Here is a 24,922-nt window from a genome sequence, read left to right as displayed (position 1 = left end):
TTGCCCATACAGCCACAGCAGCAGCAGCAGCGTCTCGGCGAGCCCGCAGCCGCTCGTTGACTAATGAGCACATGGGTCTGGATACGAGGGTATAAGGCGTCGGCTAGACGAATGACTCCAGCCGGCTTGCTTCTGCCGCCGATATGTGACCGCCGGGATTTCTTCCCTTGGCGCCTTAGGCAAAGGCTGCGATACTGTATTCGAGGACCGCGGTATGTACCGCGCAGCGGTTACACAGTGTCAGACTTGTGACGAACTTATACCCCTGTCAAGCACACAAAATAAGGCGCACTTACGGCGACTGTTACTTACGAAAAGTGCACTCAGTTCGGAGTGCGTTCGCAAAACAGACTTTGAGGGCTGAGTGCGTAGCCTCGCCGGCAGAAATTTCTTCGTCACGAATGTATTATGTAATAAGATATGTATACAAGTTCATTTTATGTGTTTTGTACATATTTTTATTTGAGGAATTGTTTTATAATAGCGACGCTTGTTATATCTCATAGTAAAAACGTGATTTAACTGTGTACGCAACTTCCAAATTAAGCGTGGCGCGCCACTGCGGACACACCATTTTCAGTTAGGGAGCAGTGATTGTTGTTCATGGTGTTTGTTGATGTGGGGTCTCCGAATCATGGCCCGGTGTCAAATGTTAAGCACTTTTTGTCTGTTTTACTACTTTAAAAAGCAGTTCTCTGAACTTCACGCTTGGAGGTTCCAATTTCTTTTTCAAATATGGTTTTTAGTTGCCAGTTCCGCACCAACGAGTGCTAATGCGAGAGCACTCCGCTTTCCCGTTTAGCACTGCATAGCGTAAGGTGTCTTTCGAGCTGCGAAGTGCACTCCGCGTAAGTGCACTTTAACTTGCACTCTTGACTGGGGTATTAGTCAGCTCACTTGCTCACTTGGTACTTTCCCCAAGGACTGAAATAGTCGCCTTTACGTACACAGGAGTGTAGTCGTAGATGTACTGCGACACTGCATGATCCTTCGTAAAGAATCGCTAGCTTTAACGCTGATATATATTCACCAACTGACACACTCAAATATGACCGTGTCAGCGAAATAGCGAGAAAGGAGCATTACCTTAACACTCCTTTAGGCGACTGGATCAGAAGGGCTAAGTTTGATTTGGCACTGTCACGTACGTTGTCTGTGAATGCATAGCCTCCTGTGTTGTATCTTTTGCTTTTCGCCCGCTTGATCAGAGCCCGTAAATAACCCCTGGGAGCGGCCCTGAAAGCTTTGATGACGTCAATAGGAAGTGAGTAGCTGTGAACGCGAGGTAAGGAGCCGCCCAAGACGGTTGCGACCGTTCACCAGGAGCATTCTTAACAATTATTTCTAAATTATAGGATCTGCGCAGAGCTTTCGAATTTAGGTCGAATACTGATAAATACCACCTGCAAGAAATGTTTGCATTAGAAGGCTCACCATAAATATTGTTGCGAGCTCTACTTTGAGGACAACGCCTCTGTTTTTTGGTGGTGGTCAGCCTTTTCAGATTGTGCTGAAATGTTCACACTCGTTGTCCACTGTTTTCTGGTCCTTTGTGCCAGATTTTACAGCGAGGCGGCGGTTTGTTGCGCCGCGAATTAATTTTAAATTTTGCTTTTTGAGGCCTCGCCGAGATATTTGCGGGAAACGTGTGACGTAATTGAACGCGCAGTTGACGATATTCGCTATGCGCTTGCTGCAGGAAAAAAATTGCGAGATTGATTTATATTCTGGCCATTGCAGGCAAGCAATGACTCAAGCCCTCCCCAACGGTTCCCTTGTTTAGTAAAACAAAGCGCACACAAGTGGTTTTGTGATCATATCTGTGACGGCGTTAAATCGTCTGTCGTGCCGTAATAGCTTGATCGGAACACAGTTTCGGTCTCCTGGTTTTTGGTGTTTTAAAATTCTTCTGCCCGGCGCACTGAAAAGTTGTTTTTTATGCCAGACAGAGGGGACTCCAAGGAATGCGATTTAATTATTGAGTCAAACTGTAGAAACAAGCCCGGAGTGGGCCCTTAAGCAAACTTCGTAAATAATAATAATAATCAATCAATCAATCTTTATTTAATGTGCGCAGGAACAACCATGTGGTCTTTGTGCTGCAGCACAAATAAAAAAAATGAAAAAGCACAAACATGTTTACACACACAGAGAGAACACAAAAAAATAAATAAATAATACATGAAATGAAACTGAGACGAAAAGTATCACGGAAAGTAAGCAAACAATGAGTAGCATCACTTATATACACAGTGAGAGAATTTTTTAGCACACCAGGAAATAAAGAAAATAATAATAATAATAATAATAATAATAATAATAATAATAATAATAATAATAATAATAATAATAATAATAATAATAATAATAATAATAATAATAAATCCTCTTTATTGAACACCCAAGAATCAGCACAGCAAAACGGGGGCCCATCTAAGCCAGTAATGGCTTGTGTGACGTGCCCCGGCATCGTCGGCTAGGCGATACAATATACTGGCATAAATTTAAACACCAACGAGGAAAATAAAACAGAATGATTTGAAGATAGTTTGCACGTAAAGTGAGAATAAAACCAAGGAGCGGTTACAGCAAGAACGGTTGACACGTACATTGATACTGATATTGAACTGCGGTCTTATAATAAACATGTTGTGTAAGAAGAACAATATCGTCCTCGTATGGAAATATTTTACCCCCTGAAATTTGGAACGAAGTCATTGACAAATATATTGAAGAGAATAGGGGATAAAATAGGCCTTTGAGGGACGTTGGCACCCGAAGGTAATTTGCTACTTGTATGTTCGGTGGTTGTCACAACCAGTTGTGACCTGTCGGAAAGGTAACCTCGAAGTAAAGCGTGGAAAGGGCCCCTGAAACCGATTAGGTATAACTTGCTAATCAATGTCTCACAGCAAACTGTATCAAAAGCTTTGGATACGTCAAGAAACAAAGCACGACCTTGCTACCGAAAATTGCATGCTTCAGCCTCCCCAGTCCCAGCATCAGGAATAATAATCAATCAATCAATCAATCAATCAATCTTTATTTAATGTGCGCAGGAACAACCATGTGGTCTTTGTGCTGCAGCACAAATAAAAAAAAAAGAAACAAAAATGAAAAAGCACTAACATGTTTACATACACAAAGAGAACACAAAAAAAGAAATAAATAATACATGAAATGAAACAGACGAAAAGTATCACGGAAAGTAAGCAAACAATGAGTAGCATCACTTATATACACAGTGAGAGAATTTTTTAGCACACCAGGAAATAAAGAAAAAAAAAAACGAACGGTAGATAGAAGACAAAAAAAAAACAACAACAAATAACTGACATTGATTATAGTAATATAGAAATATACATAAAATAAACAACCCTTCCAGGCGCAACAAGTGCATGGTACTTAAAACACAGGCTAGAAATACAGAATAATACAATAAAGAAGTAAAATTGAACAAGGGGCAGTATTATTATTATTATTATAATAATAATAATAATAATAATAATAATAATAATAATAATAATAATAATAATAATAATAATAATAATAATAATAATGCTTTATTGTCCGCAATACTTGCACAGCGTTTTTCTGCCGCACCTAACAACCCGAGACGTTTTCAAGAAGTCGCTTTCACGGACCACAGTGTGCAGGAGCTGCGCGCCTTTGTAGATGAACAGCCGTTGAAAGTATGAGTTCCTAACAGAGGTACGTATTACTAAGTTTCGCAGCCGTGTTAGAAGGTGTATATTCCCGCGAATCTTTTCTGTCGACATCTAAGGACGGGGAATCGAAACCTAAATCAATAACTTGACCCGACCCAACCACGATAAGCGAAGGAAGCCGGCAGGGGAAAAGTGATAAATTGGTCTCCACGGCTTCACCGGCCTCCTCATCCTCCCCGTTCCGCTTCTGACTGCGCTTTTCCCGAAAACACAAGCATTCCCTTTCCTCCCCAGGCGGCACATATCGTAGAGAGTGCTGCTACTGAGCACAAAAAAGAAACATCAACGTTGGATCAGGATTCCATCACGGCTCGTGTGAATCATTAAAATTCACAAGTGGCTCCATCAATCTAGGGCGCGGGCGGTGATCCCACCATTCATCTGAACGGATGCTGGGAGAGGTAGGGGGGGGGGGGGGGGGGTAGAAACCTTGAAGGGAAGCGTGCGTGCGTGCGGGGTCAAACCGATTTCCTAGCCAACACGACTACGTGGACAGTAAGCCATGGCGCCCACCTTCCACTTTTTTTCTTCTTTTTTTTTACTTCCTGCTTATTACTCCCTCGCTTTGATCTACGATTCGGATGTGGTCACTCGTATTTCATTATTAATAATACATCTACACATGAGTATTTTATCTTTTCGTTTTACAAAATGGAATAATAACTCCTATATCTATTCCCTATCGAATAAATTGCACTGTTTGAGTTTTGTTTCGATTCCTTGCATGGTCCTCAAATAGGCAGAATTTCGCTCGTAAAGAATACAGCGAGAAAAAAAAGAAAAAAGGAGACGCAAGTATGGGTTTAGGAATGGGCGCTTATGATCAATGGCGTCCAGTTTTACAATGCAGCTTTCGCTATTCGACCCCAACGGAGTCGGCTAGAATATCAAGAGCGCAAAATTGCATGCTTCCTCCCTCGTTTCAGTACCTTTCGACCAGAGCGCTAACTCTGCGCCAACTCTGGAAGCCTTGGTGCTACAATGGACTCGGTCTAATTCTGGTTATCCGGATGAGTATGTGGGTGGTTGTGGTGGCGACTTGTGACGGCCTTCCGCATGTGCCTTCATACTGCTGCTCCGAAAGATGTGGTATCATTTGAAAAGGGTATTGTTTGGCTCGTGTGATATGCTACAGCATGGTTGTAATGCACCACGAATAATAAACCCAATGTTTTTTGGCCCAAGTGGCAATACCTGGACTGTATAGGTCCAGTGCATTGCCTATGTACTCCCATATTGGGACGATGATTCGTGCATCCTGGGACGTATGATCCGGTACAGATCGGTACGGTTGGGGTATGCTGTAGCGTGGTTTTGTCTGGTAAGGCATAGTATAGTATAGTATTTTATTTATGTATTTGTTTATTTATTTGAAATACCTTACAGGCCCATTAGGCATTCTGTAAGAGGGGCGGAAAATTGTATACAGTGCTGTGTGTGTGTGTGTGTGTGTGTGTGTGTGTGCGTGCGTGTGTGTGTGTGTGTGTGTGTGTGTGTGTGTGTGTGTGTGTGTGTGTGTGTGTGTGTGTGTGTGTGTGTGTGTGTGTGTGTGTGTGTGTGTGTGTGTGTGTGTGTGTGTGTGTGTGTGTGTGTGTGTGTGTGTGTGTGTGTGTGTGCGTGCGTGCGTGCGTGCGTGCGTGCGTGCGTGCGTGCGTGCGTGCGTGCGTGCGTGCGTGCGTGCGCGCGCGCGCGTGCGTGCGTGCGTGCGTGCGTGCGTGCGTGCGTGCGTGCGTGCGTGTGTGTGTGTGTGTGTGTGTGTGTGTGTGTGTGTGTGTGTGTGTGTGTGTGTGTGTGTGTGTGTGTGTGTGTGTGTGTGTGTGTGTGTGTGTGTGTGTGTGTGTGTGTGTGTGTGTGTGTGTGTGTGTGTGTGTGTGTGTGGAAGAGACAGAAAGAAAACCAGCAAAAATACGAAGCATGGTAATCCTTATATGGACATACAAAACAGTTCAGAAGAGAAAATGGTGGTATGGTTTTGGTTTGCATGGCTGAGCGCGGTATATGGTGTACGTAAATGTTTAAGACCGGCATGTTTATAGGGGACGCCGTAGGAGGTGCTGTTCGGATCAAACTGCCATGGAAATGCGGCAGCTGTTGCCGCCACGATTCGAATGCGCGACCTCGGGCTCAGCAGCCGAGCGCTATTGTTATTGTCACCGCGGTGAGTAAAAAATTAAATAAATCTGAGCCAGCTGAAAGACTCTGAAAATGCGATTCTGTCCGCGTTAGTGTAATCATCATTAACAGCCGGAACAGGCCTGCTCCGCAGGAAAAAGCTGTCTTACAATAGCCGCGTCCATACTATTGCAGCAAATTTCCCAATCTCATCTCCCCAGATGCCTCTTTGGCGCCTCGAACGTATGCCTTCCTTCCCTTGGAAACCACTCAGATATCCTAGCAGACCGTGTTGGTTATGGCAGTGTCAGGTGTTAAAGCTTTATGTGGCTTGTCTTCCCCGTGTTTGTGCTTTCCGTGGTAACTTATTATTTTTTTCTAATACGTTATTGTGGGCGGCCAATTCGGGAGCAGCTCGCTGTTTTTCGCTCCGAGACATCTTCCCGGAAGGGGCAACAGGTTGAGCGAAAATCCCATCTTCGCGACGCCCTCTCCACTCCGCTGCTAACCGCGAGCGCAGTTTAATTAAGAGCATACCGCTCGAAGAAGGAATGGAAATGGGAAGGAGGCCTCGTCTGTCTCGGCCACGGACAAGTAGCCCCAGCAGTTTGCCCCCAACAGGACACAAGCCTGCCACAACCTTGGGGATGAGCTTGCGAAGAAGACCATCGGGTTCGCGAACATCGCTGTGATCGGTGTAGTGGAAGAGTCAGTCGTAGTCCTCCCGCAGGGATGGCTGACTTGGCTGTGTCCGTCCCTGTTCCTGACGCGTTGGCTTCGTGCCTCTGGCGCGCGCCGCGCCGGGGACTATATGATGGGTCATGCGAGGCTTTGATTAATTGCTACCGCCGGAAGGATTCCGCCGGTTCCGCGCGGGGTGCGCGGGCGTTTTAATATAATAAATTATTCGCGCCATGGTGATGGTGGTAGCAGCCCCTGTACTCCCTTTTCCTTGCCCAACCCCAGTCTATATGCCGCGAGTTGATGTTGGCGGCCGTGATTGTTCCGCGCCGCTCGCGGAGAGACTCACTCACTCGTGTAATTGGAAAATTCCTGCCCCAATCCTTCTTGTTCTTCTTTATGGGTCCGTGTCATCGTCGCCGTGTATATGACCTCCCTGCTCCCCAGCATGAGTTTGACTATCGCTCTATCTTTCTATTTTTTTATTATTAATATTAATTCTTCTTCTGGCGCTTGTGTTTACTTAGCTTGCAAATCGTTCTCCTGTTTACTATATAATTTGGCTTCACGCTATTCTGGGTACCAACCGCTCGGCTATATTGTGTGGTGTGTTTGGACAAAGTCCATAAGTATGAGATCTATTACAGTTTGTAGCGCAACGCAACGGTTTATCATGCCCTGTGGTTACTGCCGCTTGCGTGTTTGGTCGTACCAACCGCTATGTGCCGTCTTACCGTGCAAATGAGCAAATGTTAGGAGATCTTGCTCTTTAATCACGTTCACTGGGTAGAAAACACTGTGTTTTTGTTTGTTTGTTTTTTCAATTTTTATCATGTAGAAGATCGACTCGTTTTGACCCTCGGGGACATATTTCATATCTCGACTCTGGCACGACTATTTCCGTTCGAATTGAAAAGCGGAAAACGGAAAAAAAATTTCATTCGTCGTGTGTGGCTTCATTTGAAAAGTTATAACATTGGTTGTCTGTGTCAGGGCTTAGCGAAGGTCCTTCATTCTGACCAGGTACGGGCCCAGGTAAGTAAAGTAAGTAAACGTGCCTGGCACATTTACAAAAACTACACAAAAAATATCGGGGCCGAGGGCCCGTCGCCATTACGACCAAAACCGTTGCAGCGTCACATTAAAGACTTGTGATCTGGCTCGCGGTCTAACCAATAGTCCTAACAATAAGGAAAGGTAAAAGGTCGCAGTTCTAACAATAAGGAAAGGTAAAAGAGAACAAGCTTTTTTTTCTTCACATTTAGGCATCCTTAAAAAATTCTGGCTCACGAAGCTTTATTAGAATGTGAGAAGCGACTCCGTTTGAATGCTAGTGTCGAAAACGAGCTGTTGCCTTTGGCTACGACTGCTCATATACGCATTCAAGTTTGAACTATAGCATAATGCGATGAGAAAAGACTGCGTTGGGCCGTTAGCAGGTAGCCTAAAAAAGGCATTCCGGTCGTTTCACTTGCTTTTGGTTAGTAATACCTCGAGATGGTTATTATAAACTTCGATAGCAGAGTACAGCAGCCGAATTTCGATTGTGCATTGTGCTCTGTACTCTCGTATTCTCGTTCATTATCTTATACCGGACGAAGAAGTGACTGGTAGTCGCACTTATAACACCCTGACCCGAAAGTAGTTTCCGTTTTGAACGGTTAGTTTCCGAACGCTTAGTTTCCGTCTTGAACGGTTAACCCCCCAGGGGAGATTAAACGTTCGCAGTTCATCCTGAAGGGAGTAATCCTTAATAGTTGCTCTTAAGGCAATGATGAGTGTTATCGTCAAGTTAGTCCAGAGACTACCAACCCCGGCCCCACTTATATGGCGTTGAGTGTAGGGATACCGCCTGATGTGTGGGCTGTCGGGAGTAGTAAGCAGTGTGAGACAAAGCGATGAGAACGAAGTTTTTCCGACTACGACGAGAGCGCATATAATGTGATAATGTGATAACTGTCTAATTAATATTCCTTTGTGGTTGTGTATAGTGCCTTGTAGGTATATCTGCACTGAACCTTGTGCGATAATGTTCGCGGGCTTCAAAATGTCGGGATCGTGCGGGAAGGTGTAATCTGATGCGGGCACCATGCTTAGATTTTATTAATTATTTAGCTTAAAGAAGTGCGCGCCCAAGAAACTGAAGCTGCCGTACGGAAGAAACTTGCTAACCAGGACCGTGTGATTCAGGCCCGTAACCGTTAGTAGCTCCAACCCATTCGGCTTTGCGAGTTTGGTCATAGACGTATTGTGAAAGATTCTGAGGGTCTCGCCGGCACCCGTTCGCCGAACCGCCTTATAATGACTGTCATAACAAACTGGTGAGGTAAATGAAGTCTTAATTTCGCACTTCTTTTCTTTCTTGTTCGATGTTGTTCTCTGTTCGGATCGCATAGTTATATTTAGGTGCGCTCAAGTACCCACCAGCACATATTGCTTCACAATGATAACCTGGAAACCAAATTGGACTAGCACCGGATTGTTATTTTTTTATTTTTTCGCTACAGTGTCTCCATCTTCTCTGGCAATACAGTAGCCAATATAATGTGCTCCGCAGTGATAACCTGGAACCCAATTTGGACTAGCGCCGGTTTGTTTTTGTTTTTTTGCCCCAGTGTCTTCATCTTCTGTGGCAGCACAGTCACGAAGGTCTCTCGGCCGTTTGTTGCCCATCTTCGAGGCCTGTTCGTGTGTTGTATGGCCGCTTGCCCGCGCGTGTCCACATAATAGCGCCCTGCGTGCGTGGCCAAATCAATTCGCCACTTGCAACGAGGAAGAAAGGAAGGCCTGAGAGGGGGAAATGGAAGAGAAGGTAAGATGCGGAACTGTAGCGGCTCAGAGCGGAGCCATCGGCGACGCCGGTTTCGCTTGGGCGTCGATACTTCCCGCTTGTGCCTCTTTACTGTGAACTGCTAATGGCCGACCGTTTTGTCTCGGACACTTGGCTGCAGATGCTTATGGAAAATCGAAGGCTCATTCTATTATCCCGCCCAGGGGAAAACAGGCGGGCCCGGTGAACGCGCGCCGACGTCCTCTGTGTGTGTGTGCGTAGCTCGCGCGTTTGCTGCTGCCGAATGGGAAGTTCCCTCTCTTCCACTCTCTCATTTTCCCTTTCTGTTTTCCTTACTGCTTTGTTGGCGGTTCGTAAGCGGCCCTATCTTTCCTCTCGTGACATTGTTGCTGCTGCTAGCGCCCTCTTGTTCGGTCGTTGATTTAGTGGCTTATCTCGGCCCGATACATCCGGCTGTCTCTCCCCATTTTTGTACTTGCATTTATTATCGGAACCCCTTTCGCCTTTTTTTTTTTTCTCTCTGCCGCTCTCACGTTCTATCTCTCCCCTTCCTAATGCCGAAAGCGATCAAAGCAGTAAGATGAAAGGTGTAGTTTTTTGTGTACGAGTACTTTATTCTCACGTTCCTTTTCGTACATCTCGGCATCACAACGTTTTCGAATTAGGTCAGACCCCGAGCTCTGCCACGAATGAGTCATATATTCGTTTTTTTTTTTTTTTTCGGGAAGTTTCCTAAACTTGCTCGGGACCGATTCGAACCGTCCCCAAATGATTCTGCGAGAGCAGCATTTGACGCCCAGCAGGGGCAGTTCGTTCTTTCTCTGAGACCAAAATCTATGCAAAGAAACTTATAGACAGTTCCTGACCGCTTTGTTTCATATATAGTCCTGCTGCGCAGTCGATTATCGCCAACTTCTGGCAGCCGTCTGATGGCGTTCTCCTTCCTCATTTTGATGATTCCCGCTGCTTACTCTTATTTTCCTCGTGAATTTTCAGCTACTAAATTAATTGCTTGTCTTTGCAGGAGTTTAAAAATAGTGCCAAGAAGATTTCATTTATTGACAGTGCAAGCGCCTGACACACACGTGTGAAAACCGGCAATAAATTCGAGAACTTCTGTGCAGGTCATATAGAAAGGGGGGGGGGGGGGGGGGCTGTATTCGGCGCAGAGAAATAGTGCCTGAAATTGCCTCGAATACTTGCGCTATCACTGGGAAGAATGCAGAGCGCGCGCGCGTGTGTGTGTGTGGGGGGGGGGGGGGGGGGGGGGGGTCGCAGGCAAATAGCACGTGGTGCTCCGTGTAATGCAATGTCTTGCGCATCACACGGTGCGAACCGGTGAAATGGAGGAGAGTTACATAGTGCGCAGGCTACGTTGTTCGAACTTCCAACCTTTGTGTAGTACTACCGACTTTTAATCTATGTCCGTTTCAGTTTTTACAAAGCACGTTAATGATACTTAATAAAAATAAATGCGAAATTTTCGTAACTATAGAGAAAAATACAGATGGTTGTCTGTTTCGTATTCATGCAGTTCATATGCATTTCAGTGCGAAGTGTCAGAAAAAGACCCCCTGAAACCCCCCGACTTTAATTTATATATCAATCAATCAATCAATCAATCAATCAATCAATCAATCAATCAATCATTGGTCAGGCAGCCGTAATGAGCGCATACAAACACACACACACACACAAAGCCCTGCTGTTAAGGATGTATAAATACAATTAGGTTAAGTAAATTTAAGGGGGGGATCAAGCTTCACCTTAAGATAGATACAAAGCGCCTTCCACCTCAATTTTGTCTCGCGAATACTTATATATTTTCTCATGAAGTTGGTTTTCGGGGAAAAGAAGACACCTGTCTCAGGGGCTTTATTGTGCTTTTTTTTTTCGTGAATACTTCTATATGTATTTTTTTAAAGGTGGTTTTTGGTTAAAAGGAAGTAACAGTATTTCACTTCTCAGTTGACACCTACGCTTATAAGCGATGCATATGTCGACGGCTCGAGTTCCTTTCGCAAACTATCCTCCAACTTGACTATAATATTGAGGCTAAGAGGGAATAGAAAGGGTATGACACCACCTTCAGCGCTGCACAAAGTACGGTTTTATCACAATTTTATACCAAATCACGTGCGCATTTTATGCGAAATCATTTTTCTTAATTTGGGTTAGGCGACGGCTTTTCGACCGGACGAGTTGTATATACGCTTCGTGTAAAAGATTCAACGACGTCTTTTTCCTTTCCGACACACGCCAGAACCTAGGCTGCTATCTTTGTCGACTTAGCAGTTATAAAGCATCCTGTCTTGATTACTTTTTCTTATCATTCTTAAGCAGCAATTGCAGAGGGCTGGACGCGGAGTTTCGTATTACAGTTGTCGCTGTAAATAAAGAAACCAAATATTATTAATGCATTGCAGGGGTGCTTGCATACTTCAGAACGTGACAACAGAAGAATAAATAATATAATTCGAAGAGGGCTTCCAGCAATCCTCGTGCAACTATCCATTTCGACCAGGGTCTCCAGCTGCAGCTACGCTACTTGCCATTGGATGAGACTCCCCCCTTCCGCTCTGGTAACGTTTCCGGCAGGAAAAATGACGAAACGCGATCATCCGTCTCCGTCCCCTTTTCGGCGCGTCCCCGTGATTTACCGCCGACTACGAAAATCTAGACCACTTCCTCGGCGGTGCACGTGAACCGGACGAGAGACGACGGACAGAGAGACAGTCGAGTACGCATCCTGTCTGGCAGTTAGGAGACACCGAGCGAACGTGCGCCTCGTGTTCTGCCTGCATAGTCGCGACGGCGAAGACGGAGCACGTACGTGGCTCTCCCTCTGCGTGCACGCCGCTTCTTGGAATAGTTGGGCGGCTAATGCTGTTCGATCTTCGAACTTACTCAGCAATGAAGCTTATCAATCAGTCAATTGATCAATCAGTCAATAAGTCAATCAATCAGCCAGTAAAGCAAGCAATTAAGCAAACAAACATTATTCCTGGAGAAGGAAGGAAAGTTGTGGCTGTCTGTGGACGTATTTCTTTTCAGGTGCTAGGGCAGATAACCGCGCTTTTAGATTACTCTAAAGAGGTTACCACCTTCTTTTGTGTTTAACGTGTTGAGTGCACCGTTTAACTCAGCATGACAAAAAGCACTATAGTTTACAGCAGATAGACGTTTCGGTTCGCTGCTCGCGGATTTGATGCCAACAGACCTGAGCTGGCGGGTATATTACTGAGCGGCGACAACTCGATGTTACATAATCAAATGCGGAAATAAAGTTGGTGACTCTCCAACAGCGTCTCATTTTAACAAATGAACCGAACTGTTGTCCTCAGAGTTCGCGGGGTTCTCCAATGGACGGGAATATCTCAACATCAACGTACGTCGATAACTTAATTCTCCCTAGCAACCTCAGAACAGGGAACGAAGCTAGGAAACAACGCATTAGAGGAGTCGGCGAAAGGCATGTAATCATATCGGGAACTTGGTTAAGGAAGATGATCTGAACTAGCGATGGTTCCTCGACTGTAGTGGTTTTGATTATAAATGGTAAGGAAAAGGACTGGCGCTATTTGTGTGGCGTCTACATCTCCGTTTGTATTATCAGGTTGCACTGTCAGCTAGAACGCATCACGTGTTCGCGAAACTCGACTGAGTAAAAGGCAGAGGGCTCGCTACGTATTGTTGGTGGACGTATGTATGGTGGACGAAGCGATTTCAGCGATGTGATACCAGCAACAAAATGCGTCATTAGCCTCATTATTAAAGGAGAATCGCAAACACACTTCACGTTTGTGCCTCTCTATATCTGACTGGAATTCATTCGAGTTAATTCGAGTAAAATTTTTGTAGTGAAGCCGTAAATAGACCTACAAAATAGTGGGATTTTTCTTCCAACCTCTGTATGCTTTGCTTCGACACGCTGCGCTTTTTTCTCTCTGAAACTTACTAAGTCGGTTCTCAGCGGGCCTCCCGTGACCCGGCTCTCGTGTCCAAGTACGCACCAGCAAAGTATTACAGCCTGTGATCGTTCCCATGTGCGCCGCTGTAGAAAAGCGGAAACAAGGCCGAAGAGAAGGGAAATACATATGAGGATAAAGGTTACGAAAAGAGACGCAATGGAAGGAAAAGGCCAAGTAGAAAACCGTAAAAAGATCGCCTCATGTCTTTACTGTACACGAGGACCGGGCTGGAGCAAGGAGCCACCGTAACCCACAATCCACGATTATAAATCAACCGTCGCGGCGGCGGGCGCTTTGGGGAAGTATAGGAAGCGAAGGGGGAGACCTAGCCGGACGGATAGATAGACGATGCTCGGCCTTTCCTATTCTCTTCAGGGTCCGCCGCCACAACGGTTGCTTCGCTTCGGCTTTCTTTACATCTTCTTGGCATTTCGCCTTTCTGTGTTTTAACTTTCGTTCGGCTATTCTTTCCTTCTTCCTTTCTTCCCGTTTCCTTCCCGTCTCTTTGGCAGCGCGTATTTATCGTCTTTCTCGGTCGAAGAACGGCGCATATGCATGTATACAGATTCGCCCATAGTTCGGCGCGGGCCATTCATGCGGGAAGGCCAACGTCCCATTTTCCCCTTTTGTTTCCCTGTTCTCCTTCTTAGCAATTCCAAACAGAAGACGACGGTGACGACTTACGAGCCTGCGAGCTGCGAAGGGCAGCTTTCGTCTCCGAGCCTTTGGCGTCATAGCACGCTCCTTTCATTCTAGTCAGTGGTCGTTGCACAGCGTGCTATAAGGGCGCTGAACACGATAGCCGCCGCTGCTTGTTTTGGAGGCAAATGCCGTGTCCAGTAGGCCGTGAAGCCATTTGTTCCATTCTGTCTTTTCTTTCTTCGTTTCTTTCTTCATTATTTTCTGTTCACCGCTGAGCGAAAATCATTCCCGTTCATGACGACGCGAATTCGCGTCGTCCCCCTTGCAACAGCTATCGCGCCGCGTGGCGGGCAATTCATTGGCGCGAAAAGAGCCTGAACGCCTTTTCCCCTGGCATCTTTCCCTTCGTTCGCTGGGCTGCTTGCTGCCTACAGCATGCGCCGCTCAAAATAACGTAAGCAGGCACGTCGTCTCTTCGAGCTTCGGTTCCATTACGTCCTTTTTTTTTTCCTCCCGAATGCTGAATTGCAAATGGCGCAGCCCCAAAGATTTCGTTTCTGAATGCGCATGCACTCTTTGGCAATTTTGTCCATTTAGTTTCCTTCCTTTTCCCGGTTCGTTTCAGTGTCGGCTCGTTTTCTTCCCATTCGGGACGACTTGCTTTGGCTTCGGCTTTCCTGCAGACGGACGATGGCAGGCCCTCCTTTACCCTCCTCTGTCTGACATCCTCCTCGCCCAAATGAAGACAAATTGCCGCAGGCAGCCGTTCCCTCAAGACGGGAGGAGGAGGCTGAGAAAGGAAAGGGGAGAAGTGGTTCTTAGCTCCAACCCGGGGCTAGTGAGGTTAGGGAGACGAGGGGGGGGGGGGGGGGGCATTGCGATGACGTCTTGCCGGTGAAAGGCGCGTGCCTGAATAAGTGGGTTTGTTATAGTGTCTCCGTCTTCGTGGCGACGGGACCTCTGTCACCGCCGATGGCGATGTGTCTGTCTGTCTGCTTCTGTTGCTATTCCAGGGGCGACATCTGGCTCTCTCGGGTTTTCCTAGCGTGTTGTCACAGGACGCCGGTTTCTGCCTTCCTCGCTGCCCCACCAATTTTCCACTGATCGCTCCGATTTCGCGCCCTGTCTGGGAGCGGCGCGATCGTGTGCGTGTCCGTGTTGTAGTGTATCGATGCGTGAGTGAAGTGCCTTCTTTTTTTTTTTTTTTTTTTGGGGGGGGGGGGCGGAGTTCTCTCTGTAAAGCGTCTATAACTGTTATCGTGTGATATTTACAGAGCTGTGGTTCTACACAGTGACGCGCTACAGGAAAAAGGGAAGAACGAGACCGAGTTTGGATGATAACAGCTGGCATAATAGTTTCGACATCTATCTAGGCTTCAAGAGGTCATTAATTGGTTCGAAACTCAGTACTGCACACCCTACTGCACCCTTTCGGAGGCAAACCCAGCTTCGAACACCACAGCCTGCAAAGGTGTTTCGTGTTACCGTGATCACAGGGGGAATCAAATTTAGGCACAGGGGACCAACGTGTCTCTAAAGACGCACAAGTTACTATACTTTCGCTCTTGTAAGCGATATTTTGAAAGAAGTTTACTGGGGTATTGCTGCAGTTCTGGGCGTATGGTGGCCTTTTCTCCCAAGCTTCCTTGTCTGGCGCGCTGGCATCTGTTAGCTGCGCGACTTTGAGCATGACGGTGCCAGGGCGCTTTCCTGCTGCTCTCTTTTCCAGTGAAACTTTGTGAGCTGAAAAGAAAATTAATTATTCTAATGAGGTGGAAGGGGGTTCGAATAGTTAGGAATGTTTTGCGTTTCATCTAGGATTATGGTTAGAGGCACCCAACGCTTCAAACCGGGAACTAATAGCCAGGGTACCGAATCTTGGCGACAACGGCATCCCATTTGTTCCTCTCAAACGTCGGGTGTAGTGTTCGGTTAAGTTTGCAGGGTTTAACAAAACTGGATCACACGGGGAACGTATATGAACAAGGCTAGTTCCTTCTTCAAGGAGACCGAGAAGGAACCCTACGAAGCGGTCAAAAAACACCTACTTCGAAGTCGAAGCAAGTGCATCTCCGCTCGCGTCTTTTTCTCGTTCTCTTGCGTACGTGGGGTGCGAAACTCGGGCTAGAAAAGCCGCCTCAGGTGCAGCAACGCTTCGTAATTTGTGTTCTTGGCGAACCGTAAAGTGTTCATTCTTCGCATTCCGGCTTGGCCGTGAAATGGTTTCTTTCCATTGTTTGGTAGGGTACGGTACAGTACGGTATTGTACGGTACGGTACGGCACGCTACTGTACCGTGTGGTATGCTATGGTGGGCTATGGCGAGGGCTACTAAAGCTGTGAACGAACCTGTAGCGGAGGCCTTCGGATGACCTTCGGCGCCTTGGGCATCTCTTGCACTGACGCTGTACCCGCACACTGGTGCATTTTGCATTTCGCCTCCACCGAGGCGCAGCGCCGCATCCGGATTCGAACCCGTGTAATCCGACTCAGTAGCAAAGCGCCTAACCACTGATCCCTTTCTCGCCCCGTCTTCTTCGCGCAGTTTTTTTTTTCCCTCAAATTCACTGCAGTGCGAACTCGATCAGTTCGAATATTCGCCTTTTTCGAGCTTCGCGCTTTCGTCCCATAACACCACACGCAGAAATGAGATCACAGTTAGGCTGAGTAATTTGAAATCGACATAACTAAAAATAAATTTTTGGTTCCTATTTAGTTCGAACTATCGGTGTTGGGCTTACTAACAAACTGTTCTAACGACAATGTAAACCCCGAGCCATGCCTCTAAGTGTTTTTTTTTTATTTACTTATTTCTGTTCGCTTTGCAATGAACAACACACAAATTTCCTCTCCGGACCCATGCCATTTGCAGTCATGCAACACACTGCATTCCGACCACGGCTCAGATTTCACTGCGCATGCAGCGAGCCTTGAGCACGCGTTCGCTCGCGTTCCCGGACGTTTTGGGCCCTTTTTTCCTTCCTTCCCCTATTCCCTTTTTAGGGAGACGGCTGGAGCGCCCCGAACATAATGCCTTTCAGCACAGAGGCAGCCTTGCTGCTCTGGCACCCAAGACCCACGCGCGCGTTGTCATCGCCCTTCCTACTTTCTCCTGGCAGTTTATTTATGTCCGCGCCTTTTGTCCCGGCCGTGTTTCACGTCTTCCTCTCCGACCTCCCGCTTGGCTGGTACGCTCACCTCTTCCTCATCCTCCTTCTCTCATTCCTTGCCCTCTCCCTTATTCTTCTGGGTCCCCGATTCCGGCGAGATGAACGAGCTCAGATGTCTTGGCGAGGTCGATATCTTTTAGCGAAGCCGCCATCTTCCTTCCCTTCTTTTCTTTCTTTATTATTCGTTCGATCCCCATCGTTACTAGCCGTTACGTTCCCCGCTGTGCATGCAGTTTTCCCCAGTTTCCCCATCCTTACTCTTCCTTCCATTCTGTCAGTTTTTTTATTCCTCGAAGCTTTGTTTTTTGTATTTATTGCAATGTTTCTTGCATGGTTCCTCCGTAAAAGGGGGGGGGGGGGGGGTACTTCTCTTGTAGTTCTGGCTCCACGGTCTGCATCCTGGGCTCTCCATGCCACGCTTTTATGCGTCAGCAGTTCTCGCTTTCCTCTTTTATTCTGTCTTGCTCTTTCCTTTTCCCCATTTCGCGTTTCCGGTCCAAATCTTGCTCATGGGAGAATCGCCGATATCCCTTCCGCCACTCCCTCGTGGCTATCCCTTCCTCTCACTTCATTTCGGCTTTGCATCTTCGTAGTTCGGCTTTGTTTCGGTTTCTTCTCGCCGGACCTCTCGTTCTCAATACGGCGTTTCCGTAATCAGAGCGCCGCTCCCTGTCCCCAGTGTTCCCTTTTCCACTACATCAAAAGTCGTCCGCGCTCCCTAATGTTCATCCGCATAACGATTTCGGCGAACAAAGACGGCTGCAGCCAGCCAGTCGCGTTCTGAATAATAGGGAGTTGTGCTTTTCTTTTGCGCAAGGACTGACTCGCTTTGTGCGACAGTCTCTCCGTCCTTTCTCGGGCGCCGGTGACCAATGGAATGCGAGGCATAGTGAAGTGCAAGTGATACGGCGAGCACTGGTATTCCGCATTCTGTGACTCATGCTTATGCATCGGTAGCCCTTGCCTTGAGTCGACGCCGTTATTGTGCTCTGTGAGAGCCGATCGACGCCTCTGGGAATTCTGCTTCTTTGCTCATGGCCGTCCTTGTTTTGTTTTTTTAACTGAGTAGCCAGGATGAAACGACAAGGCGGCTTGCATAGCGAAGACAGACTATCTTACGAATGGCAGGCGACACAGCCAGGATATCGCCCTTGTTCGCCGATATCTCCAAGAAGTGGACGTGCGTGCATTTAGGTCACGGCAAACGAAGTCAGAGGCCTTGTCTTCGGGGACCCTAATTGAATATGCAGGCCTGTAGTTTCCGGCAGGTATTGCGCAGTCATAATAGGACGCAAATGTGGATGTAAACTATAATTAACGATAACTTCTGCATGCTCATGTCCCCTGCCGCTGTAACGGGTGGGCGCAAATAGTTATTGGGCGTTAAAGAAACATTGCTGCTAAGTTCAAACAAACATGCGTAAAAGCGACAGAGGAAGTGAAAAATAGTTCGAAGAAAGCATCGCTGTAGTCGACTTCGTTCACTTTGTTCTCTCTCTCTCTTACAGCTACAGCGGTAAAACTATAACTTGTTCAGACCTGAATAGTATGGTTGTTTACCTGAGCCAAAACGTTTACTGGTGCAAGGCAAGAAGTCTTACATGTGGTCAGCCATACCGCTCTAGGGGACCAACGAAGCTGCCTGCTGCCGTGTGGCTGGGGTCACAAATATGCAGCAATCATAGTCATCACTCCTACTATCAACTCCGGATTTGTCAATGGTCTATTAACCGGTTTATATATATATATATATATATATATATATATATTTATATATATATATATATATATATATATATATATATATATATATATATATATATATATATATATATATATATATATATATATATATATATATATATATATAGCATATATATATGCCTTGCCGAAGCCGTGAGAAGTGCAAGCGCAATATTATATATATATATATATATATATAGCATATATATATGCCTTGCCGAAGCCGTGAGAAGTGAAAGCGCAATATTATATATATATATATATATATATATATATATATATATATATATATATATATATATATATATATATATAATATTGCGCTTTCACTTCTCACGGCTTCGGCAAGGCACCATTGCTATGTTTTTTTCGAAGGCTAAAGAGAGGCAGGAAACTGAAAGTGCGAAGCAGAGGTCGAATATAAAGCATGGCCTCCGAACAGAAATAAAAAAAAAAGAGATAAGTAAGCAAAAATATAGTTTGGATAGAGCTGTTGCTCATGCTTGTGCGCTGAAAGCAGACTCCAGATTGACATGACTTGGTTCAAATGGGTTGAGGAAAGAAGCTAAATAAAAGGCAAAAGATGTTGGTAACATTAGTGCTGAACTTGAAAAAAAAAAAAAAAAAGGCTGAGCTTTTGGAAATAATGAAAAAAATAAAGTGAATATAATGCTCTTTTTTTTTTTTTCGAGGTTTTCAAAAAGGGTATTTGTGAGGTCTGAAAGTCATTGAATATATTTGAATTTCCCGTTTGAAAACTGGCATCAACGTTGATGAAGTTGTCATTCGATTGAAATAACTTGAGCTAAAGTGGCGAAATGTTTTTTTTTTTTTTTTTTTGTTCCAAGTCTTTCAGACCTTTCACGTACACTCTCGTATGTAAACGCAATTACAGTGAACTCATCCGCGAGCAGCGGAGACAATTTTTTTTTTTTTAATAGTGGACATAGCTCCTTCCTTATTATTTCTCTCTATCGCTCCTCTCTATGCACTTTTCCTCGTTGTCCTGTCCCTATCCTTTCCATTTGCGCTAGCCGCAGCTCAGGTTCTTAAGGTATTACATAACAGTTGCCGCAAACGCAACACCTTTTCCTTGCCAACGTTTGTATTGGCTTTTAATAGGCCATCACTCCTACAAAACCTCTCAGCTGGCACTCACAGTGGTGACAAAGAACGTTCCTTCCTTGCCGATATACTTTCTTTTTCCTTCCATGTCCGCTGCAAATATTTTTCTTGCGCTTGACATGAATGAGAGAAGCTTTTGTTCGGTTTTTCCCTGAAATCCTCCAGCTTAGCTGTTGTGCTGATTTGTAGCCATTTCCCAGCTCCCTCAGCAGTCCCAGAGTAAGAGAGAGAAAGAGAGAGAGCGAGAAAGTCCGCTCTCTTTCACCTCTCTTCACCCTGCCTTCGCGAGCCCCCACATCCCATGAATCATTCAGATGGCGTAACGGCCATTTCTTCATCCCCTCTAGACTATCCGCCACCTCCTCACAAACGCACGCACACACGCACTTGCTTGCTGTTCAACTTGCTTGCCAAGACGACAGCGCGTCGTCGTTCGTCTCTTCTTGTTCGCGGCGTCTTTTGGCGGGGCTGTTCTCGGGAACACTTAAATCAATTATCCTTGCGAGCCAGAGTTGATCCGAAACCCTTGGACGCTGCAGAGCCCCGGGTCGGTTGCTGCCGGAGTCGGTGTCCTATCCGGCTGTTTCCAACTCGAAGCCCAGCTGCGACTTTAATTTGCCAGCGAGTGCAGGCCGCTATTGGTGGAACGTGACCGGATTTCGGCGCGTTCCGCGTCACGCGCCCGCTTCCGGTGTGCGCGTTTGAGACAGGCCGTCTTCATCTTCTTCCGTAGCGGCGGGGCAGAACGCGCAGTTGCGCAAAGTGTAGCGAAAAAAAAAGAAAAAAAGTAAAGTGGATGGCTGTCGACAGAGTAGTTCAGATTTGCAATCAAGGAGTGGCAAAGCACGTTCAAAAGACGTATCTCGGAACTGGTTGTATCGTGCCCCATAGAAGCAGGAAATGCCGGTAGCCGTCGCTCTTTAAAAAGACGCGGAGGGAAAATTACAAGTTCCCTGTTTGCGATGGGTTAAAGATTTCTGATTACAGAATGACAACTCACAACAAAATCACAGCTAGTATAAGCTGGAAGAAACCAAAAAATGACATGAAGTTTCACCTTTACCGGCCGATTTTGAACGTAAAATACGTGTGTAGAAACCGGTATTCATTCACGGATCTCAGCAGACAGGCTCCACAGCTGTTCTCTTCAAAGGTGGAAGCCAGTTGGTTTAAGTGTAGGCATGTTTTCTTTTTTTTTTAATTTAGCTTTCTTAGTTGTAGCTGCGCCTTTTTCTACTGCACAGGCATTAACGTATTCGTAAGTAGGCGTGTAATATTTTCCTCTTTAAATAAATAACTGGACTTAGTTCTCTTTGGCTTTCCTGAAAACGTGTGCCGAACAGCAACTCTTAGTACCGACAAGATCCTGGTGAACAACCTAACGACCTGCGACGCTGAAGTATCGGATTATCTTTGAAAACAAAAATAAAAAAAAAATTAACCTTCGCCTGAGAAAAAACAAAAGTTAGACTTTTGTCTTCTCTCTCTACTAAGAAAAAAATAATTTGGAGGACACTTAATCGCTGTTTACATGCGACCGTTGAAACAGCGCTGAACTTCGTTGTGCTCCCTCTCGCACCAGCACGTATGTACCATGCATTGGACTGGCCCTACGTGGCGATCAATTTACAATACTGGACTCTATACCCTCTGCCATAGACACCTAAGCATGTGTTGGTCGACGGTTCGACTCTCGATCAATAAGTGATACCTAGCTCAGAAATGCTAGCCGCAACTTGCGTCAGCTAGAGTCGAACGCAACCGTTCCCACTCATGTACACTTCGGGGTCGCGTAATATTTCACCAGAGACCGCCTCATCGGGATCACTAGCTCAGAAATGCTAGCCGCAACTTGCGTCAGCTAGAGTCGAACGCAACCGTTCCCACTCATGTACACTTCGGGGTCGCGTAATATTTCACCAGAGACCGCCTCATCGGGTAGGAAGGTGGTCCCGATTTTGAGTGCACGCATGATTGAAATTTCAAGGTAAGTCTTTTAGAAAGTTTGAATCTTAAAAAAAAAAAGGGGGGGGGGGGGGGGGCACTCAGAAACCAACTCTCTCCCTCGGAGCGCATGGTTGCTGAAAAACTCTTCTAATTACGTAGCTAATAACAATATTTACAATTAACTTTTAATTAACCCATGTGGAATGTTAGTTGCAATGTACAGCTCGAAGCCACGGACTGCCACGGACAGGCCAATGCCATGTCATGTTCTGAAACGAAGAAAAATTGAAATCTCGACAGGGGGAGGAACGCTTTTTTTTTTTTTTCGCACAAAGCCGAAACTGAGCGCATGCAGGAGGTCCGGTGAAGGCGGCACTTCGGCTGCTGACATGTTCCTAGCACTACGGCAAAGTTCGAAGTGCCTGTTCTACAGATACGTTTCGTTCACCTTCTGTAGCTCCTTCGCTTCTCCAAAATTGCGATCGTCCAGTTTGCAATGACCGTCTTTTGCGCAGCTGCCATTTGCGCTACACTAAGCGCCAAAGTAGAACAGTGTTCTCTGCGCGGCACAATAGCATACGTGCAGTTCGATCTGGGCGCCGTAATCACTGCAGCACGTTGTCTGCGAACGATCTTTTTTCCAGCGAGCTTCCATTTTTTAGAAAGCTGCGCGCGACCGCAGTCGTCCCGGAGAAATCCACAGTCTCCTGTCGCACAATAAACAAAGTAATCGTGCTTTGTATGGGCGTCCTCGAACACCGAACACAGATTAAGAAGGAGCAAAAAGCTGGGCGGAAATACATGACTTTACACCCTGAGACAGTGAAAAAAGCTAATAAAATATAAATGTGGAATGTGGAGGGGGCTCTCAATCTCCGCCTTTACTTTTATGATGCGACAATTTCGCATATCCTCATTCGCGAGCATGCGCTTTGATATTGGCCTAACGACCGATCCCATAATTTCTTCCCCTATAATCTCACACACAATCTTTAGCATACAGTCGCAAGCTACCCCATTTCAGTGTAAAAACATCCGACGCAGATATAAAGATTAAAGACTGCCCAAAATATGTCATGAGATTACACACAATCTTTAGCATACAGTCGCAAGCTACCCCATTTCAGTGTAAAAACATCCGACGCAGATATAAAGATTAAAGACTGCCCAAAATTTGTCATGAGATTATGGTGGAGGCGAAACGAAGTGGCGTCCGTGTGCTGTGCGATGTCAGCGCACGTTAAAGATCCCCAGGTGGTCGAAATTACTCCGTAGCCCTCCACTACGGCTCCCCTTTCTCTCTTTCCACTTTCACTCCCACCTTCCTCCCTTCCCTTACGGCGCGGTTCAGGTGTCCACTGAGCAAGTGTGACAGATACTGCGTCTTTCCCTTCCTGTGAACCAACCAACCAACCATTATGGTGGAGATGAAAAGACCTTACCTCATATAGCACAGATCGAGCACTGCAATATCAAAGAAAAGATGCTTTACAGTTTTAATTTGGTATTGAAAATCGCATAACTACTGAGGCGCTACCTAGCCAAGAAACCCTATTACTTTCAATGTAGTATCCGACGTGACTACATGTCATGCAAAATATCGCGGATTAATTTCGTAACTGCACACTGTTTTTTTTTTTTTTTCTTCTAGGAGTGCTCGTCATAATTTATTATATTTTGCGCTCACTCCAGTGCATCCTTAAATGAAGACCACCCCTTCTTTCGTACCGCGAGATTCATGCTTTCAAATTTTGCCACTAGATGGTGCCATAGTTTTTGGAATTCTGTGAATGAAGCGATGATAGTTGCCTCTAAAACTTCCGTCGACGAGTCGTGCGTTATTCTGCCGTAACTTATTGAGTAAAATGAAAAGGGCGTTACTCTATGCAAAACAAAAATGTCTGATTACTGTCTGGATAGTGAAATATTTGTTTTCGGTTGGTCTTTTTTGTCGACCGCCAGTCGTCATCGCGGTCGCTGCTCATGGTTTCCAGCATCGGACTACATAAAAACGGGCGCATGCACTGATCGAAAATTTCAGATTAAAAATTTTCTACAGTGTTTCTATGAACACAGTTATGGAACGGCACATTTTAGACATCAATCTTTCCATTGCGTCGAAAGAAATTCGAGACCTAAATTTCAGCGTTCTGTCGCTTTAACCGAACTGTGGGAACGTGCTTGCGTGGCCGAGGGGCAACATGCCAAAACTCATATCCCGAATCTTAGGTTTTGCTAACCCTTTCATCTGAACCGAGCAGCTCGTGAAAAAATGGCCATGTCACGTGGTAGTGCGATATTGCACTACCCTAATATCAATCATTGCGCGGTCATATCAGCTGTTACTTGCTAAACGCGTTGCCCGTTATTGTTCGCTTACATCGCTAACGTCGACAATGATGGCGCCAGATTTGCTGGAGAGAAGTGGACCTTTAAGCTACTGTGCTACCAAATAACTGGCACATACCAGGATGTCGCTGCTGTCGTCCATTTTCCAGCACCCTTCGGGCTAGCGTCCGCTTCGAAGTGCACTGCCAAATGTACGCCGCACTTACTGACGCGCGCTAACGCGGATGCGTTTTCAAAAACTTTAGCTTGTTATCACAAATGACAGCTGTGGATAAACTTCATTGGAGTTCGAAATGACAGCTGTGGGTAAACTTAATTGGAGTTCGAAATTGTCGTTCTCTTTGCATACGTTCGTTTTAGTTCCGTATTTCTTACTGTTTTTTGGGGGGGGGTTTTCAGCATTTTTCTCCCGGAGAAGATCCCATGAAGTTGATGTTTTTCGTGTTATAGGTTGGATTAACGATTCCAGCGATTGCGGGCCCTTTTGAATGAATAAATAACTAGCCCCGTATAAATGGAGGAAGAGGAAACTTTATTGAGGAGAATTGGGAAAGTTTTCTTCGTGGGAATTCGCTTCTCCTCAAGCCGCCCCAGGGGTGGTCATCGCTCGATGGCGCTCGACGACCTCCTTGGCCCAAGCCGTGATGGCGTGTTTCCGGCTTGG

At 45.9% G+C, this 24,922-nt stretch overlaps 1 protein-coding gene across 1 annotated transcript in view; it reads left to right on the top strand.

The window, feature by feature from the left end:
- The window catches only part of LOC146182297 (tyrosine-protein kinase transmembrane receptor Ror2-like), a 502,076-nt gene that overhangs the window by 456,206 nt on the left and 20,948 nt on the right, over nucleotides 1-24,922 (top strand). The gene's annotated exons all lie outside the window — the stretch shown is intronic.

Source organism: Amblyomma maculatum, chromosome 8 (genome assembly GCF_055883805.1).
Source record: "Amblyomma maculatum isolate TAMU_Amacu chromosome 8, ASM5588380v1, whole genome shotgun sequence".
Lineage (NCBI taxonomy): Eukaryota > Metazoa > Arthropoda > Arachnida > Ixodida > Ixodidae > Amblyomma > Amblyomma maculatum.
The sequence above is the reverse complement of the archived record's forward strand: the minus strand, read 5'-3'. Positions and strand labels throughout refer to the sequence as shown.